This window comes from Hyperolius riggenbachi, chromosome 2 (assembly GCF_040937935.1).
Source record: "Hyperolius riggenbachi isolate aHypRig1 chromosome 2, aHypRig1.pri, whole genome shotgun sequence".
NCBI lineage: Eukaryota > Metazoa > Chordata > Amphibia > Anura > Hyperoliidae > Hyperolius > Hyperolius riggenbachi.
The window spans coordinates 454,529,327-454,550,986 of NC_090647.1; the positions used below are offsets into that span (position 1 = coordinate 454,529,327).

General features: G+C 44.2%; 1 long non-coding RNA gene across 2 annotated transcripts in view; it reads left to right on the forward strand.

Annotated features, from left to right (window-relative positions):
* Positions 1 to 21,442, forward strand: part of LOC137544783 (uncharacterized) — a 66,998-nt gene extending 45,556 nt beyond the window's left edge. For both annotated transcript variants that reach the window (XR_011025921.1, XR_011025920.1), the window contains exons 2-4: positions 5,531 to 5,665; positions 10,170 to 10,237; positions 21,198 to 21,442. This is a non-coding gene — a long non-coding RNA (uncharacterized lncRNA). The remainder of the gene's footprint in view (positions 1 to 5,530; positions 5,666 to 10,169; positions 10,238 to 21,197) is intronic.
* Positions 21,443 to 21,660: the final 218 nt, after the last annotated feature.

Here is a 21,660-nt window from a genome sequence, read left to right on the forward strand (position 1 = left end):
GAAAACTGTGCTGTCCCAGTTGTGTATTGGACTCAATGTGGGCTTCATGACTGCTGTCTGGAACCAAATCTAGCTATGCTGTTGAAGAATTTTATTTACAACAGTTGAGTTCTGTAAGGGAAAAAAATTAAGTTGGGTACAAGAGGAAGAATATGAACACTAAAAAAAAGAGGAAGAAGAAGAAGAAGAGGAGGAGGAAGAGGAAGAGGAGGAAGAAGAGGAGGAAGAGGAGGAGGAGGAGGAGGAAGAAGAGGAAGAGGAGGAAGAAGAGGAGGATGAGGAAGAGGAGGAAGAGGAAGAGGAGGAGGAGGAAGAGGAATTTTCCATCATTTTTTTTAAATTACACCTATTTAATTGTGATTTCCCTTTAAAAAAATGCTTTAAGGCCATCCGAATTCATGATCACGACTATTACCCGAATTCAATTACCGATCACGACTCGAATTCGAATCAAATTCTATGGTCGTGATCACGGCCGAATCCGAATTTGACCCGGACCCAAATTCGAATGTACTCGAATTGAATTTGGGTACATTCGAGCATGACTGCATAGAAGTGAAAACACACTGCAGAAAGCATGTATGTTATTTCCAAGTGCAGAGTGCAAAGTGATGTCAAATCTATTTGAACTGTGCTAAGTAACCGCTTACTGTAAAGACTAGATAGTGATGTGCAGAGACATCATATTGTCAACTCAGTCACTGTGATGGACATTCCATTTGTTACATGTCTGAGAAAGCTAGGCTATTAGATATATGTATTCCTGAGCACGGTTAGCTAACAGTGTTATGCCTGTTTTAATTCTACAGTAATTGTAGCTGCACACATTTGTAAATTAGTAAGTTGCTCATCAGCTCAAAGTAGCCCTGTGTTGTACAGCCCTGCTATAATATGAGTGGCTACCATTCTCCCTCCTTTTTTGTAATCCAGTTAACCTGTGATTCTCAAAAGAATTGCAAATAATTCTATATACTAAATGACACACCTGCGCATGTACTCCACAACTCCCGCCTACAACATGAAGCCAACTCAGCCCACCCGACATCTCCTTCCTAAGCCTGCCCATGCCTACCACAACTACCACGTACCACGCAAACGATACACAGCCAAAACCATTGAGATGATCATCAACTTCAGGAAACATTCCCCCAAACCACCTCCGATCTATATTGGCGGCACTGAAGTCGACAGAGTATCATGTGTCTGCCTACCGGACTCAACCATCTCTGATGACCTGAACTGGGGAAAGTCAACACCAGTTCTACTCAAAAGAAAGCCCAGCAAAGACTATTGTTCTGCTATCAGAGAGGCGCCTTATTTGTGGCTACAAGCACTATTAGGCACTGCTATTTGGCCTGAGGAAGTGGGTATGCACCCACGAAACACGCTGCCAGTGCAATAAAATTCTGTTAATAAGTGAATTTGTCTTCATTGAGGTAAGCGACCTCACTTTTTAAATTGTATTTGTTTTTAACGTATTTTATCTTCTCTGGGCGCCTCTTTCCCCTTTATCCTGTGCCTTCACCCTCCTTTTGGATAGGGATCAACCCTCTTTGACCAATTTAGGTAATTTGAGGTTTGCTTTTTATCAAAAGTGCGACCATCACCAACTCGTCTGGTCACCCGAGTGGAGTCAAGGTTATACATCTCCACCTGTTTCGAGTGGTCGGTTGCCCTTCTGCAACCCACCATTGTGAGTATAATGCATCCACATATTTAACATACTTCTGGTACTGTGACATACTGCACCATTTGGGCTCCTGTTGTCTCTGTGTTTTCTTTCTGCAAGGTGCAATTTTTATTATCCCTACTTTTTGTCCGATTCTTCTGCCACCAAGTTTGGTATGGTTTAGAACAGGCATGGGCAAATTTGGCCCTCCAGCTGTTGAGGAACTACAAGTCCACAATGCATTGCAGGAGTCTGACAGCCAAAGTCATGACTCATAAAGCCAAATGCATTGTGGGATTTGTAGTTCCTTAACAGCTGGAGGGCCAAGTTTGCCCATGCCTGGTTTAGAAGCTTCTGAGGTGCTTCTACTCCACCACCATCAAACCTGTCCTTTGTTCATCCATCCTGGTCTGGTACACCAACACCTCCACCAGGGGTAGATACTAACTCCAAAGGGCCATTAGATCAGTGAAGAGGATGATTGGGGAACCCCACACCCCAAATGACGGCCACGTCGCATTGACTGTTTGCTAATGGAATGGAGGGTCATAGATTAAAAACTGATGCCTTTTAAAAACAAATCTGTTCCACGGATCAGTTTTTCCATGGATCAGTTTTTCATCTGTGCAGTGGATACACAGTAAAGTCCTAACTCACATGCAGTTCTCTTGAGGAGTTCATTGTTTTCATCTGTGGTTGTTGACCCGGAGGGGTGTGTATCTAATGATCAGATCCATTCAGGTGTATTCCAACAATTGCTGACTGACAGACTTGAGGCACTAAAAGCTTGAGACGTCACAAACGATACCTAATGGAGTAACTAGGCAACAACAGTGGGCATCACAAATGAATTATTTTGCATGGCACAATGCTTAAAAAAGAATAAGAAAAAAAAGAAATAATAGCTGAAAGCTAACAAGTCTGTGATGTCTGGAGTTATCCATGGAGTAATGAAGCTGAACAGATCTTTGTTCTGGGCGCTCCCATGAAACGAAGCGGGCTAATATGTTCCATGCATCATTAGTACTTGCGCATGCAGGACACACTGGAGATGTTCACTTGTCTCCCAGTAGCTTCATTACTAATATTCTTATTCTACACACTGCAATATCTATTAACATATCTGTAATTTCAGAATCCTTAATCAACCTTGGCTATCTCAATAGATCTTGCTTTTTGCTATTATTTGTGGCACAGAATGCGGTACTGTTTCCCTCCACTACACGCTGCTTTGATTTGTCCAAAACTTCCACTATTAATATGATAATAACCATCTTCAGCAATTATCATGTTGCGCTGATCAAAGTTCTAAACACAAACAGACCACGATTTTCATCAGGATGTAGCAGAAGAAAAGATATACAACAGAGAACAAGGTAAACATGGTAGGAAAAAAAAGCATCCTGCCTCGGAGGCTTTACAGTCTACGGAGCTGACCCTGGAAATGGTAATCGTCTTGTAAACACCCACACTAAGCAGAACAGACATATATATAACAACGATACATCTTGCGGATGTGAAGTGCGCTCAGATACAAGGGTATCCCTTTTCTGAAGGACGGATGCACTAAGTGGTGTGTTAACGGAGACACGCAAGGGCAAGACAGCTAAATGGCAGTTCATTAAGACAAGTCCATTAGCTGGGGCAGACTGTCTACTCTGTGTTAGTCATTAGCCATTACGGGGTCAGGAAACACATAATATTTGCCTACAGGCAGGCACAGAGGATCCGACCTGACGGCCCTGCTGCAAGTTTACAGTTTCTTATTTTAGAATTCATTATGAATCACACACTCTTCTCCGCTGAGGGTTAAAATCCCCAAGCCGAACATCTGGGTAAGCCCAGAGCAGGGGGATTGCACTAGATTAGGAAGAAACAGTTGGTGTCAGCTGGATTTCATTGTTAAATTTAGATTTGTGTTTTTTTTTCCATATAAACCAAATCTTAAAGGTCTACAAAAAAAAAAAAAATAGCACAGTGGAAATGGAAGGTAACCAAAACTGATCACTTTCAACTTGATGTAGGATACATGTTCATTTTTTTTCTCTGCAATCACTGTGCTGTGTTTACCACTGTTTGCCCCTAAAATCTGGGTGATCTGCAGCTCCTTCAATGCAAATGAATAGAGTTGCCTAACTCCATCACTTTATTATGCTCCATCAGTATTTTTTTCCTGCCGCGGATTGCACTGCTGTCAGTGTGAATGGGAGTGTGTTTGCGAATGGACAGCCTAGGCGACAGAGATGATTGTCACCACTTTTCACTGTGTTATAAGTGAACAGGCTGTTAGGAATATAGCTTACTCTACTCAAATGCAGTACATGCGATCACAGCAGCAGTCAGCCAAGGAAAGAGAGGGGACAAGCATGAACAAGAAACGTCAACAGCTGTTTCGCACTCTCCACAGGAGTGCTTCCTCAGGACAATGAGCCCCCCTTAGATCACCCCCTAAGTACTCACACAATCACATGCAGGTGGCTAGAAGGAGGAGGACGCCAAGACGGAGCGCACCCACACACACCGCATCCAAAGCTTCCGGGACGCTGACTGCGTTCCACATACCGGAAGAGGCGGGGCGGAAGTGTCGCAAAACACACCTGGTCAGAAGGGAGCGTGCGCCGCTGGCGCCACGCTGCATAGAGCACTATGGTGAGAGAGCCCCACCCTTCCTGTTCCCCACATGATTGGCCGAAATGCAGAGGGAACGCCCAGCGTTAACCCCTCTATCAGGACAGGCGCACATACGTCACGCCTGCCCGTATCTATGGGAACAAAGCGTCCCTAACTACCTGCACGGGCTAATACAGAAGACTGACAGACAAAGCTGTCTATGTTAAAGGCAAAGGAATGCTAATCATGCAGCGGGGAAACAAAACAATAAATACTAACCATCATTGATATTAATTATTAATTATTAATTGTGTTTTCATGGGAGGGGCTGGTTGATAGCTACCTGACCAGGGTGAAGCAATTCCTTTAGCAGGTGAGGCTGCCAACGACCTCCTCTCCCTCACCATCAACCTGCAAAGCAAAAAGGAGGGACAAAAGAAAAGAAAGGAGAAAGAAGAGAAATTCAAATTATAAAAACCTCAAAATTCACATTAAAATACACAAAGCAAGCAAACATCGTAATATCAAATCACAAGAACACTGATAAATCATTGCGTTCATTTAATCCCAAAGGACCAACCGCCTCAAAGAAAGAAATCCAATAACTTTCCCTGCGTTGTAATTTCTTTACCCAATTTCCACCCCTAGAGTCCCTTTTGACTACCTCCAACCCAAAAAATCTGAGCTGCGATGAGTCCCCTGTATGGACAGAATTCATGTGTTCCATGACCCTAGGGCTGCCCTTCGCTCGTGGGTTGCCCAGGGATCTCCAATGTTCTTGATATCTGTCCAGCATCATACGTGTAGATAATCCAACATAAATATATTGACACGGACAGATAAGTGCATACACAATCCCCTTTGTTTTGCAATTAATGAACTCCCTGAACTTTACAATCTTTCCAAATCTGTGAAATTCCCTGCCAGTAACCAAAAAGTTACAGCAGGAGCAAGAATTGCATCTATAATTGCCAGGGGTCCTATTTCTACCTAACCAATTTTGGGTTTCAAGGCCAACAAACTCACTATGGGACAGTTGATCCTTCAGGTTGGGGACCTTTTTGTATGAAATGCATGGGAGTTGACAGCATTTATCTGCTAATAACCTATCCTCCTGGAGGATCCACCAGTTATTTTTAATTGATTTCTTTATTTTTTCAAACATGGGAGAATATGTAAAGTGCATGAAAAATCTATCTTGTTGTTTCTTTACTCTCGAAGTCAATAATGATCCCTTATTTTTGTTTGCAGCTTTTTGAAAGGCCTCCATGATGACCTCATCTTTATAACCCCTGGACAGTAACCTCCCTCTAAGGGACTCGGCCTGATTGACAAAATCTTCCATAGTGGTTGCATTCCTCCTGAGACGAAGGAATTGACTGTAAGGTAATGATCTTATGGTTGAGGGGGGATGGTAGCTAGACGAATGGAGAATGGAATTTACAGCTGTGGGCTTCCTGTACGTTTTTGTAATCAAAGACCCCCTACTCACATCTCTGTCTAAATCCAAAAATTCAACCCTTTCCTCCCCCCACGTGTGGGTGAAGGCCATGTTAACATTATTCTCATTGATGTATGTTTCAAATTTTTCAAAAGAGGCCTGGTCCCCATCCCACACCACCAAGATGTCATCTATGAAGCGGATCCAGAGTTTAATCCTCACCAGGAACGCGTTCCCCATCCCAAAGATGTAGTTGGCCTCCCAGCGGTCCGTGAAGAGGCCGGCATAGGTGGGGGCCACCGGGCTCCCCATTGCCGTGCCGACCTCCTGACGGTACCACTGGCGGTCAAACAGGAACGCATTCCTGGTAAGGACAAACTCCAGACCCGCCAGCAGGAACCTCTGCTCCCCTTCCGGGTATTGCAAAACTGGCAAAAACTCAGAAACAGCCTGTAAACCATCATCATGACAGATTCTACTGTACAAGGAAACAACATCTGTGGTAGCCAAATGGTAGGAGGGCTAACATTCAAACACATTTAGAATATTTAATACTTTAATACTTCAACTGTATCACCTACATAAGCTGGCAATGATCTCAAGAGCGGTCTGAACTTAAAGTCCAAAAATTGGGAAAGGGACTCAGTCAGGGAGCCAATAGCTGAAACTATTGGTCTCCCGGGGGGGTTCTGTAGACTTGTGAACAGGACTAATTGGGAATTCCGGTACCAATTTATTAGCTAAAGTTCTATCCATGATACCTTCAGTCACTGCCCTTAACAGTAGATTTTTGAGCTCAGAACTATAGGAAGGGGTGGGATCACATGGAAGTTTGGTGTAAATGGATCTATCCTGGAGTTGTCTAAGGCATTCAGCCTGATAGTCCTTCGTAGCCAAGACCACTACCCCTCCTCCTTTATCAGCTTCCCTGATTGTCAGTTCTTTGTTATTTTTTAACCATTTAAGGGCTTGAGTTTCCGCCGTCGACATGTTCGTTGGCATAGAGGGATAGATGAGTGCTCTGCACTCAGGGGTGCCTCTAGTCATTTTGTCACTTCAGGCGAGAAAACCTGTGGCGCCCCCCCAAGCCCCTCCCCCCCAGGAAAATAATCATAATGCAGCATCGTTTCACCAGAAAATAATCATAATGCGGCAGTGTTTCATCAGAAAATAATAGTAATTATCGTAATTCAGAATCGTAATTCACCAGAAAATAATGGTAATGTGGCAGTGTTTCACCAGAAAATACACTTATTGCAGCAGCAGTTCACCGGAAAATATTCGTAAGGTGGCATCGTTTCACCAGAAAATACACTTAATTCAGCAGCATTTCACCAGAAATTAATCATAGGGCAGCAGCGTTTCACCAGAAAATAATCGTAATGGGGCAGCGTTGTCAGAAAATAGTCGTAATGTGGAAGCGTTTCACCAGAAAATACATGTAATCCGAGCAGAGGGAAAGAGTAGAGAGGGAGAGGCAGCATAAGATGTAAGAGGGGGGTAGAGGAACAGAGAGGGGGAGGGATAGACAGCATAAGATGGAAGAGGGTGCAGAGGAACAGAGAGGGGAGAGGGAGAGACAGCACAGCACTAAAGCACAGGTTTACAGCTTTACCAGCCTACAGCCTAACCAGCTTTCAAAGAAAACTCTAGTATCAAAAGAGCAGGGCACATTCTAGCAGTTATAACAGTACTGGGAGTCTGCACACAGGACAGGAAGTGTTCTTAGCAGCCTGCCTGCATACCTTCTCTTCTGCCTGTGCATGCAGCTTATCATCTCTGGAGTAGTGATGGGTCGTTCGCGAACGAGCCGGCTCTAAGAGCCGGCTCTTTGCTGCGAACGACAAGAGCCGGTTCTCAGTTTTGAAAGAGCCGATGCCTCAGCCGCCCCACAGAGCTCTGCTTTGCTCTGCAATAAAGGGCGCTGAGGCATGTTGGGAGATGTAGTCCTCCTCTTGCAGCTTGTAGGAGTGTATGGGGCGGAGCAGAGCAGTAGCAGGAGGGATTGCCCCAGTCAGAGAAGCAGTCTGGAATTGTCATGGAGACAGGGGCGGGGCTTTTACTCCGATTCTGAGTGGTGTTTAGTGATATTTAATGAAGAGCCGATTCAGAGCCGTAAGAGCCGGCTCTTTAATGGGAGCCGATTCAGAAGAGTCGATTCTCTGAAAAGAGCCGGAATTCCCATCACTACTCTGGAGCAGAAACTTCCCTTCTCCCGGGCTGTGTTGCTGTCTTGTGCAGGGGCGGGGCTCCAACACGGATACATCACATTCTTCTCTCTGTGACTACATCTGTCCCCTGGCTGTCTCGCTCCAGTGTCTGTGTGCAGCCAGTGACACAGGTGGGGGGTCAGACTGTCGAGGGCATAAGCTGGCTGGCCGCTGGCTCCTGGTTTGACTGGCAGGGGGCGGAGTTAAAGGCTGGGCCACACGAGGTAAACACTTTACCTGTGTGGCTACTGAGAAGAAGGGGCATGGCTTTAAAGAAGGAGCCTGGCAGAGAAGAGCAGTATTGATTTCTCTATTGGCTGGGGAGAAGTGGAGGTGGAGGCACTGCTGAGCACATGGTAGCGTGCCGAGCACCAGGGACTGAGTCGGGAGGTAATATAATATAAAAAAAAAACATGGTCACGGTAACAGCGGCGGGGGAATGCGCCTCACCACCTCATGGCGCCTCACCATCTCATGGCGCCCCAGGCAACCGCCTATACTTGCCTGGTGGGTGAGACACCCCTGTCTGCACTCCTCCATCACACTTTTAACAAACAATTCTACAGAGCCCCCCGGTATCGCTGGAGGGTTAAAGGTAGACCGATTTCCAATGTGGAATGGAACAGGTCGATTAATGTCAACCTGATTGAAGCCGACTTCACCCGTTAGTTCACATAGATATTTTAGGGCATTTGTGTCCCAATGATTCCAACATTCTCCCATAAGAGGGGGCACAGTGATATAACTGGGGGGGGTTTGGGTATACGGCTTTTTTTGATTTTGAAAAAAGCGGTGAAGGGCCAGTTTCCTAGAGTTGAGGAATAATTCCTGTTTAAATTTGATGACGTCAAAGGATGCAGTGGGGCAAAAGGTCATGCCTTTTGCCAACAGAGTGAGGCAGGCCGGGTCCAGATCAACGTCAGACAGATTATATACTTTTATTTCTTCTGGTTGCGTTCTGATCTCCTGAGTTGACCCTTGTTCCAGGTGATCTGTTTCAGAATACCTTTTGTGCCTCCTCTTGCCCCTCCTGGTCTTCCTTCTCCCAAAGGGCGATCGTCATCAGAAGAGCTATTAGTATCTCTGCCTGAGGCAAGGGCACCACCGGCTGAACCCACTGACGTGTCTGGATCTGAAGACCCCCTGTTTCTGGAGTTCCGTCTCCATCTCTTATGCCTTTTCTTATTGCCCTCATTGCCATTTTTATAGCCATTTCTCCATGCGAACACCTTATCCTGTTCGTAATCAAGGCGGTCCCTGATGAACTTTTCATTTTTATCTTTTTTCACCTGATCCTGAATAGGAACAAGTTTTTGTTCAATTCGATTGACCATTTCCTGAAGGTGATCCTCACTTGACACTGCAGAGATTATAGCTTTTACTTTGGCAATTTCATCCATAATTTCATCATAATCGATCTCATTTTCTTCTATAACAACATCTAGAAAAGCCAGTATGAAATTCTTGAATAAGTTATCACATTTCTCCTTTGCAGATGGACGTGTCTTTGCTTGCATGAGTTGTTTATAAAATCTGACTCCCCTCGGAGCTCTCTTGACATGCTTGTATCTTTTCAAGGTTACTATCGTCCAGGTCCCCAACCTGAACGATCAACTGTCCCATAGTGAGTTTGTTGGCCTTGAAACCCAAAATTGGTTAGGTAGAAATAGGACCCCTGGCAATTATAGATGCAATTCTTGCTCCTGCTGTAACTTTTTGGTTACTGGCAGGGAATTTCACAGATTTGGAAAGATTGTAAAGTTCAGGGAGTTCATTAATTGCAAAACAAAGGGGATTGTGTATGCACTTATCTGTCCGTGTCAATATATTTATGTTGGATTATCTACACGTATGATGCTGGACAGATATCAAGAACATTGGAGATCCCTGGGCAACCCACGAGCGAAGGGCAGCCCTAGGGTCATGGAACACATGAATTATGTCCATACAGGGGACTCATCGCAGCTTAGATTTTTTGAGTTGGAGGTAGTCAAAAGGGACTCTAGGGGTGGAAATTGGGTAAAGAAATTACAACGCAGGGAAAGTTATTGGATTTCTTTCTTTGAGGCGGTTGGTCCTTTGGGATTAAATGAACGCAATGATTTATCAGTGTTCTTGTGATTTGATATTACGATGTTTGCTTGCTTTGTGTATTTTAATGTGAATTTTGAGGTTTTTATAATTTGAATTTCTCTTCTTTCTCCTTTCTTTTCTTTTGTCCCTCCTTTTTGCTTTGCAGGTTGATGGTGAGGGAGAGGAGGTCGTTGGCAGCCTCACCTGCTAAAGGAATTGCTTCACCCTGGTCAGGTAGCTATCAACCAGCCCCTCCCATGAAAACACAATTAATAATTAATAATTAATATCAATGATGGTTAGTATTTATTGTTTTGTTTCCCCGCTGCATGATTGGCATTCCTTTGCCTTTAACATAGACAGCTTTGTCTGTCAGTCTTCTGTATTAGCCCGTGCAGGTAGTTAGGGACGCTTTGTTCCCATAGATACGGGCAGGCGTGACGTATGTGCGCCTGTCCTGATAGAGGGGTTAACGCTGGGCGTTCCCTCTGCATTTCGGCCAATCATGTGGGGAACAGGAAGGGTGGGGCTCTCTCACGTAGCTAGCCATAGTGCTCTATGCAGCGTGGCGCCAGCGGCGCACGCTCCCTTCTGACCAGGTGTGTTTTGCGACACTTCCGCCCCGCCTCTTCCGGTATGTGGAACGCAGTCAGCGTCCCGGAAGCTTTGGATGCGGTGTGTGTGGGTGCGCTCCGTCTTGGCGTCCTCCTCCTTCTGGCCACATGCATGTGATTGTGTGAGTATTTAGGGGGTGATCTAAGGGGGGCTCATTGTCCTGAGGAAGCACTCCTGTGGAGAGTGCGAAACAGCTGTTGACGTTTCTTGTTCATGCTTGTCCCCTCTCTTTCCTTGGCTGACTGCTGCTGTGATCGCATGTACTGCATTTTAATGGATTCATATTAAAGGTCTGTTTTTACTGGATGTGCCCAGCCGCTTCTATCTGTTCAAACATTTCACTTGCTGGAACTTCTTTGGGCTTTGAGCACTCCGGAGTGACCCTGGCTGGTAGTCCTGTGCACCTTTTCTTCTACCCATTGCATAGCTTACTCTACTCTACTGAGAGAAAACGCGGAAAAGCCGCCGCGTGCGCTCAGAGCAAGGCGGCTGATTCCGCGTCCAACGCGGCGGTTTGCACGCGTAGGCCTACATCTGCCAGTATGGCTGAACGCGGAGAAACCGCCGCATGCCTTGATAGCAGTGCGGTGGGCTATGCGTCCAGCGCGGCGGGTGGTACGCAAGACATGTCTGGTGTGGCTGGGACTGATAGTCCACACAGGTTCAAAAGGACGCGTGCGCGTTGAGAGGCGGAACTTTTATGACAGCCAGAAGGGAGTCAGCTGACCAAGCCGGTCAGCTGACGATTGTACCAGTTCCCATTGGTCCAGCACTTAGGGGAGCCACTGGAGAGCGCTGGGCTATATATACTGGGTGCTGGTCATTCACTGGTTGTCTGCCATTGCGATCACTACGTGGAAGCACTCAGACCTTATTGTCAGAATCTGTGTTATCATTCTGTTATACTTCAGACTAGTTCCAGGGTGTTGATGATCAAGGACCTCACACCCAAGATTAGGGACTTGTGTTATCATTCTGTTATACCTCAGACTAGTTCCAGGGTGTTGATGATCAAGGACCTCACATCCAAGATTAGGAACTTGTGTTACCATTCTGTTATACTTCAGACTAGTTCCAGGGTGTTGATGATCACGGAGCTCACACCCAAGACTAGGCATTGTTTATTATCTGTTATGACTTTCTGCTTTCCTGACCACTCTTCTGTTCACTGATTTGGTACTTCGCTATATCTGATACTCTGTTGCCAAACCCTGCTTGCCTTAGGATTACCAAATCAGCCTCCTGTATTTGTACTTTGTATGTCCGTGTGTTGCCGACCTGGCTTGTCCGACCTTGAGAGCTATCTCCCCAGTTAAGAGATAGTTCACAGATCAGTCAGTGACATCCTCCTATTGGTGTCACTCACGCTCTGGTCCTTCCCTCTCCCAGTCTAACTCCTCCCTGCGGTAGAGTCTCAGGCTGCTGGAAGGTACTTACTCTAGCAGTATTCCTTACTGCCTTGTACCTGTCCTCCTGGTATTGTTCTCAAAGTATTGCTGTTGCACCAAACACTCATATCTCTCAGGTGTCCAGAGGTTAGTAATATATCTGATTATCGGTGATACTGCAGATCATCAATAATCAGGTATATATCTGTATTTTGGTGATACTGCAGATCACCAATAATCAGATCCTCTCTGTGTTACACGGATCGTTACATCTACCTTATACTTCAAAAGAGGTGAAACTCTGTTTTTGATGAGTCAGAAGATATTGTATGCTCACCACTGGTGTAAAGCCAATAGTATTTGATTGGAGTTATTATTTCTCTGTGTTTTGAGGGTTTCCTCCAGGCACAGGCACTCCAATGTACTTCCACTCCTCAAAAACAGAAAGATAAGGTAATTAATAATTGGCTATAGCCCTAAAATAATTGGCTATGGTCTATGATAGGAACATATGACTGTTAGTGACATGACAGTGTACTCTGTAAAGTGCTGTGAAAGATGTTGGTCCTAGATAAATACACACAAGTAATAATATATAGTTTCCTATCAGGTCAAAGCTCTGGCATGTGAATATTTGATCTTTGTGTAGCATCTCGTCTTGAGATTTGTTTATCAGTGCAATTAGCTCACATTGATAAAAGTGTGAGAACAGGTTTCCCGCTAGGAAGATATTTCTGTTCTTTGAGAAATGGCTGTATCTCCTGGTCAGCTTGTTATTTCTGCACAGCATTCTCATCAATTGGCTAGCTGGACATCAATGCATTATTTTTTATGTGTTATTTACAAAGTTTTTGCTGTGAAAACAGACCTGGAATAAAGTGGACCTGAACTCTTGCACAGCACACAATAAAAAGTCTTTATTCCACATATAGTTGCTGAAGAGATTCACTATACTGTGTTACTACATTTGTTTAGACAGATAAATGTGTCTAATTACTTCTTATCAGCAACTGTAAATAGACACTGAGGCTTAACCGTTTCCGTGCCTTATGCAGAAGTGAAACCACGTAGGATTTCCATAAACTGTAATGAAGAATTTCCCCCCCATAAATATTATCATGCTGTAGCTAATCTTTTAGAGATAAGAAAAAGTACAGGGTCCAGTTCCACTTTAAAGGCATGTACACATGTGCGACTATTCTGCCCAACTATTGTCCAGACTTGGCAGTTGAGTGTGTGGACAGGTGGCAAATGACTAGAGTGACTGATAACAGGCTTTTTGCCAGATCCAACTGTCGGATCATCAACTCACATGACTGTTGGGCTGATATTGTGCAGTTGGCCACGAGTGTTCAAGTACCGGTAGTTTGAACAATTTGTACTTTTTTTGAATGCATCCATATTGTACAGTCCGTTGTTCCCCTTATGTGTAGGTAAATGAGTTGGTCATTTACTTGGTTTGGCCATGTGGAAATACAGGTTGTGGGGTTGTCATGCGCTTGGTCATGTTGTCGGGTTAGTCGCACGGATTGTTGGACAAGTGTATGAGCCTTTAGGCAACCCAGGCGGGATCAGCTTTAATTCCTCCTAATTTCCCCTTTTTTGGTAAGTTAAAGTGGGGGATGGGGTCAGAGGTAGAGTCAGCCAAGCCCTTGAGCACTCATCAGGACCTAGGCACCTGTAGATTGTCTTGTGGGTGATCCTGCCCAAAGGTATACTTTAAGCACTCGGTGCAGAGCACAGAAACATCGGACCAAAACTAGCTACAGATTTGCTTTGATTGTTACACCCCATTGCATTTGATGGTTACTGAGACTTCATTTCCAACACATTTTTATTGAAATACAGAAGTTGAATAAACATGTGCACGGTTCACATGAATCAAAATCAGAGTATGTATTCTTCAGTACAGTTTGTGCATGGATATCAAGTAGTAATGTTACCCGAAATTTCAAATTGGTTCTAGAAAGTAAAAAATGACAGCTCCATCCTAGTTGATCCTGCAGTAAAGATCGTGAAGACCAGATGTACTCACACACTATAGGCCATTCAGAGAAAGAAGAGAGTCTGTCTTAAAGAGACTCTGTAACCTCAAAAAGATCCCCTGGGGGGTACTCACCTCGGGTGGGGGAAGCCTCAGGATCCCAATGAGGCTTCCCACACCGTCCTCTGTCCCACGGGGGTCTCGCTGCAGCCCTCCGAACAGCCGGCGACAGGCCCGACTGTAAATTGAATAGCTGCAATGTGGGGAGCACCATCCCCTAGAAAATCAATATACCACCCCAAGATATGAGTGGGGGTGTATTAAATACAGCTGTAGTGTGCAGAACGGTCAAAAAAATCAAAATCGTAAACCAGAACCTCAAGCAATGACCTCAAATTAACCGCACCAAAACAGTATAATCAAATTGTAATAATATAACATCCTTTATTAGAAATTACAAACATTAAAAAATCTTTAAAACATGATGGGGAAACAAATAAGCCCACAGTATCGGAGAACTGGCGGAATAATAAAGTGCTAGTGACAATAATGCAACCTTTCAATCATCAATACTATAACACTGACTAGCTAGCGGCGGTGGGGACCCGTGGAGGAACTATACTGGTAGGAACCTATTCATCACTTTGGGATTCTTGGACTTGCTCTTACCTTCCACCATCTTGATCTACTCATCCTATTCTTTATGCACTATACACATGTGCACACTATCGGTTGTTTCCAGTCACTGCAATCTATCTGGTTTTTTCACTTCAGGGGTAATCCTCTACCCCCCTTCTTTCATGTTGTTCACTCTTTTTCCACTTGTTCATCTGTTTCCTACATTGAATTTGGAATATCATTGTACATATTATATATGTTTCTTTGTCAACATGCCACTATGTGGAACACTATAAAGTCATGCACGGTCAGTGTTATAGTATTGATGATTGAAAGGTTGCATTATTGTCACTAGCACTTTATTATTCCGCCAGTTCTCCGATACTGTGGGCTTATTTGTTTTCCCCATCATGTTTTAAAGATTTTTTAATGTTTGTAATTTCTAATAAAGGATGTTATATTATTACAATTTGATTATACTGTTTTGGTGCGGTTAATTTGAGGTCATTGCTTGAGGTTCTGGTTTACGACAGGCCCGACTGTAAAATCAATATTTACCTTTGCTGGCTCCAGCGGGGGCGCTGTGGCTGCTTTCCGCTCCGAACTACACGGAAATACCCGATCTCAGTCGGGTCCGCTCTACTGCGCAGGCGCCGGAAACTTGCGCCTGCGCAGTAGAGCAGACCCGACGGCGATCGGGTATTTACGTGTAGTTCGGAGCCGACAGCCGTCAGAGCGCCTGCGCAGGAGCCGGGAAGGTAAATAATGACGTCATCTTGTTCGGAGGGCTGCAGCGAGACCCCCGTGGGACAGAGGACGGCGTGGGAAGCCTCATTAGGATTCGGAGGCTTCCCCCACCCGAGGTGAGTACCCCCCAGGGGATCTTTTGATGTTACAGATTCTCTTTAAGGTTAAATATGTGTCTTCTTTAGAACACCCACAAATGATGGTAAGTATTAACAGACTGCTAGGGTCCTTAGTCATGAGTTAAAACTAAGGATTCTAGTGGTCTGAAATGCTGGATTCTACCACACATTGGCCTCAATTCACTAAACTTTATCAAACACTTTATCGAACGTTTGATAATTTACCTCATGAGTAAAGTCTAATTTTGAATTCAAATTTTTAATTTTGAATTCACAAGGTGTTATAGATTTATTAAATGTTTTATCGATAAAACATTCGATAAATAAATACGGTAACACCTTAGTGAATTCAAAATTAGATTTTACTCATGAGGTAAATTATCAAACGTTTGTTAAAGTGTTTGATAAAGCTTAGTGAATTGAGGCCATTGTGGCTATAAATCACTCAGTATGATAAGGAATATGTAATTTTAAGTGTGTCAAATGTGTTCACACCACCCAAAAACCAAACCAAAAAAACTTATGCATTTGGAAATTCAGCATTTCAGCATTACTTAGTGTACTTTAAAATGTACCTAAGACCAAGGACAATATAAGTTTTATACATATACAATTCAGCCAGTCAGCGCAGGCCCAGTACGGCTCCGTGCGCTCCCGCGAGTGGGAGAATTCTGCACCTGCATAGGCACAGAACTCTCCCGGAGACGGGAGCGAGCTTGGCTGAGCTGCGCTTGTGCAGTAAGCCCCAACTCCCGAAGTTACCAGCAGGGGCGCCGCGAGGCATAAAGCGAACCAAGCAGTCGCTTGGGGCCTCAAGATCGTAGGGGCCTCGGTGGCTCAGTGACGTCGGCGTGACGTCACTGTTTTCCCGCAGCCCCGTGGGGCTGGCAGAGCAGAGTAGGGCAGGGCTACGGGAAGATGGCCGCCGCCGAAGCCCTGCTCTGGAGACTATGCCTCCAGTACAGGGCTTCGGGTGGCCATCTTCCCGTAGCCCTGATTCAATCAGCGCGGGAGATTGGAGGAGGGAGGGAGCTCCGTGGGAACTGCGCGCCTGAGGAGCCGGTCACCGGCCAGGAGAGGAGACGGGGAGAGAAGACTTCTGCCAGTGCCAGGTGAGTAAATTCTTTTCTTTTTGCAGCTCTGAAAATGTGCCCTAATTGTGTTTGATTTCTGCTGAACTGTGCCCTAATTGTGTTTGATTTCTGCTGAACTGTGCCCTAATTGTGTTTGATTTCTGCTGAACTGTGCCCTAATTGTGTTTGATTTCTGCTGAACTGTGCCCTAATTGTGTTTGATTTCTGCTGAACTGTGCCCTAATTGTGTTTGATTTCTGCTGAACTGTGCCCTAATTGTGTTTGATTTCTGCTGAACTGTGCCCTAATTGCGTTTGTTTTCTGCTGAACTGTTCCCTAATTGTGTTTGACTTCTGCTGAAAATGTGCCCTAATTGCGTTTGATATCTGCTGAAAATGTGCCCTAATTGCGTTTGATTTCTGCTGAACTGTGCCCTAATTGCATTTGATTTCTGCTGAAAATGTGCCCTAATTGCGTTTGATTTCTGCTGAAAATGTGCCCAAATTGCGTTTGATTTCTGCTGAAATGTGGCCCTAATTGCGTTTGATTTCTGCTGAAAATGTGCCATAATTGCGTTTGATTTCTGCTGAAAATGTGCCCAAATTGCGTTTGATTTCTGCTGAAATGTGGCCCAAATTGCGTTTGATTTTTGTTGAAAATGTGCCCAAATTGCGTTTGATTTCTGCTGAAATTGTGCCCTAATTTCGTTTGATTTCTGCTGAAAATGTGCCCAAATTGCGTTTGATTTCTGCTGAAATGTGGCCCTAATTGCGTTTGATTTCTGCTGAAAATGTGCCATAATTGCGTTTGATTTCTGCTGAAAATGTGCCCAAATTGCGTTTGATTTCTGCTGAAATGTGGCCCAAATTGCGTTTGATTTCTGCTGAAATGTGGCCCAAATTGCGTTTGATTTCTGCTGAAATGTGGCCCAAATTCTGTTTGTTTTCTGTTGAAATGTTGCACAAATTGCGTTTGTTTTCTGCCGAAATGTTGCACAAATTGCGTTTTTATTTTCTGGTGTCTGGGGTAACTGTTGCTGCATTTATTATTTAATGGTCATAGTTGGCTATATTTGCTGTGCTACGGTTAAGCTCCGCCCATACAATGTCATGGCCAAATCCATACTTCGGCGCGGCGCGCTGCACGCGCCTCCATCACCCCCACATCCATTTTCCCCGCAAACAGCCCCGCCCCAATCCGCCCTCCAGCTCCACCCACATGTCATGGCCACGCCCACTTATGCAGGATAGCCACACCCATTTTTCGCAGGGCCACTTCCTACAGTCCGCTTGGGGCCACAAAAACCTTAGCTGCACCCCTGGTTACCAGGGCACATTGCAGATGAACGAGGTGGCAGAGGACTGCAGCGAGGGACAGATCAGCATGAAGGAGGATAGAGGAAGCCACAGGTATGTAAAACTTTTATTATCCCTCCTTTCAGGTTTACTTTAAAGGGAACCTGAAGTGAGTAAAATTATTTAAAATAAACACATGCCATAGCTGCAAATGAATATTACACACCTACCTCTCTGTCAGTTCCTCTCAGAAGCTCACCATTTTCTTCTTACAGTGATCCCTTCCAGTTCTGACAATATTTTGTCAGAACTGAAATATACCAGTTGCTGTCAGTTATATATCAGCAGCTGTCAGTTACAACTGAGTGTTCAAAGTAATGTCTATATTTCCTTATGGCTCAAGTGGGTGATATTACAGTTTAAAGGATACCCGAAGTGACATGTGACATGATGAGATAGACATGTGTATGTACATTGCCTAGCACACAAATAACTATGCTGTATTCCTTTTTTTCTTTCTCTGCCTGAAAGAGTTAAATATCAGGTATGTAAGTGGCTGACTCAGTCCTGACTCTGACAGGAAGTGACTACAGTGTGACCCTCACTGATAAGAAATTCCAACTATAAAACACTTTCCTAGCAGAAAATGGCTTCTGAGAGCAAGAAAGAGGTAAAAAGGGGAATTTCTTATCAGTGAGGGTCACACTGTAGTCACTTCCTGTCTGATTTAGGACTGAGTCAGCCACTTACATACCTGATATTTAACTCTTTCAGGCAGAGAAAGAAAAAAAGGAACACAGCATAGTTATTTGTGTGCTAGGCACTGTACATACACATGTCTATTTCATAATGTCACATGTCAGTTCGAATATCCTTTAACAGTGTGCTGACCTGGAAGCTGTTGTGTGGTAATGGCCATTTTCAACATGGAAGACGGAGAATTCCATTGATCACATTGGACACACAGGACGCAGAAGAGGAGAAAGAGATTGAGGAGTAGACTACACAGGAGGTAAGTATGACCTGTGTATGGTTATTTTGACTTCATTTTCAATTCAGGTTCTTTTTAAGTTTGTTTTTATAACTAAAAGTCTTCTACTGTCATTATGTAATTTGGGTATTTGTAACATTATCAGCCCATGAGCCAATAGGATTGCATGATAGTACCAAATTATTATTATTATAATAAACTTTACATAACCAAAAATTGGATGTTTAATAGCTTTAGGTGCTTTTATAGAGGTTTACTGAATGTAAACACTTTATTTCAAACTTTATTAAAATTGCTCAATTACAGGGAATCTGAGGTTAGAGTGATATGGAGGCTGCCATATTTAGTTCATTTTAAACAATACCAGCTGCCTGGCAGTCCTGTTGGTCGTCTTCTGACATCAGTAGTGTTTGGCTCACAATCCTGAAACAAGTATGTGGCTATCCAGTCATACTTGAGTCAGATTACCTGATCTGCATGCTTGCTCAGGGTCTATTGCTAAAAGTATTTGGGTCATAGGATCAAGGGGATCGCCAGGCAACTTGCATTGTTTTAAAGGAAATATATATGGCAGCCTGCATATAACTCTCACCTCAGCTTTCCTTTAACTGAAATAATAAATACTATAAATAACTAGTAATACCAACATCTAGCCCTGTCACCGGGCTCGAGCTACAACTCCATAAAAAAAAACAGTAATTAGCCCACCGACTATGATGGGCGACTTTTAACCATCACTACTCATGCCTACGAATTATAAAACTGTGAGAGAGCAGGAACTCCCTGCTCACTGCACAGCTTGAAGAAAATATACCAGTAAGTGGGAAAACTGCACACCCGGGATATAAATAATACAATAGTCCTACCTGATTGGGTCAAAGGGGGGAACACCCCCTGCATAGAATATCAATCTTTACACAGCTCGCTCACAGCCAGGTAGCAACAGCTGTCCTGAAGTAAATCCTCCACAGCAACATCCTCAGAGACCTGAAAGGAGAAAAAACAGCAGCACCACAGGCAGGAGAATAATAGCCCAAACGCCATTGTATTAGCCGTTAATAAAATCTCAGCAGTCCCATGAGGACCACACTCCATACTGTTGCTCAGCTCACTCATTTATTGGGTGCCATTTAAGCTATGATTACAAGCATAGATAAGCACTTTGGATGGCATGGCGCTGGTAATTTTAGGGAGTGCCTTATGTCGCACGGTAAAGATTGGCACCACATTTTTGGCATATAAAATGCTCGGGACTATAAGGGACACCTAGGTTTAGAGGGAAAAAAACGAAGAAAAAATAAACGAAACCTGGTGTGTCTTATAGATCTTCTCCCCCAATTATTGTGTTCCCTTGTGTCTTCTTATATCCCCCCATACGTCCTCTTGTGTCACCCTTGTGCCCCCTTCCGTCCCTCACGTGTCTTCTTCTGCCCCCTGTGTGTCTTCCTCTGGCCGCTGTGTGTCTCATTCTGCCCCCTGTCTGCCCTCCTCTGCCCCAGTGTGTCCTCCTCTGGCCCCTGTGTGTCTCCTTCTGCACCCTGTGTGCCCTCCTCTGCCCCCCGTGTGTCCTCATTTGCTCCAGTGTGTCCTCCTCCACTCCCCATGTATCATTATAAGCAGTGACAGCATGGCTCACCTAATCCACGGCTCCAGCAGCAATCAGAGACCTCTCCTACCTCTCACTGTTTCCCTAGTGCCAGCTTCTGCTGATCGCGTCATCAGCAGAATCCGACACTAGGGCACAGTAAGAGAGAGGAGAGGTCTCTGATTGCTTCTGGAGCCATTGGATAAGGTTGGATGAGGTATGCTGCTGCTTGTAATAAACAGGGAGCGGAGGAGGACACAAGGGGGAATCAGAGGAGGACACAGGGAGAATACAGGGTATCCATGACATTGTGGCATGTTGGCAGCTCCTATCGGCGGGTGTTCATAAGTCGGGGACTCCCTGTATTTGGCATATAAGACCATTTTAGGGGGAGAAAAAGTGTGTCTTATATATGTTCATGTCAACATTTCATAAACATTAAGAAAGTTTCTTCAGAAAATATTTAAAAAATTAAGGAATACACCATAAAAATAATTCAATTAATTAACAGCATTGTACAAATCATGCTGAGACTGATATAGAATATATAGGTGTGAAAAAATGCAAGGATTTCCATTTAGTTGGCTTTCCTAGTAACAGAAAAAAAAACTTCCTTTATATTCCAAGACCACGCAGAGATTTGTCTGACTTTTCAAGGGCTGCTAAGCAGATTTCTTTGTGGATAATTAAAGCAGTATAAAATGTCCAATGTGGTATTTATCAAAGTCTGCTGCGGGTCTGTGATAGATCTCTGCACTGCTCTTCCCCTTTTCCCAAAGGTTTTACTACGGGGCACTGACAGAGGCCAGGATGAGCATCATTACCCTTCGGGCCACAGTGAGGATTACAGGAGAAGGCCAATGCTAGGCAAATGCATGTCTAAATAAACCAGAAATTTCCATTCACACGATGCATAGAAGATGTTTTATCAAGTCAGGTGCACATGAAACAGGAGGAAATGTTAGAACAGTGCCCTAGCAATCAGTCAAGCTTTGCCTGGTAAATGTGAAAAAATATTCTTATTGGTTGTGTTGGATGAAATCATCGCTTTTATTATAATTTCCTTGGCATCTGTCTTCATTATTTAGCGTGCCTGAGACTGTAAAGCATAACAACACAAAACTGCATTTTCTCTTTCACTATTAAATGTGCACACTGTACGAGCCGCTATTAAAGGGAACACAAGGTGAGAGGTATAGGGAGGCTGCCATATTTCCTTTTAAACAACACCAGTTGCCTGGC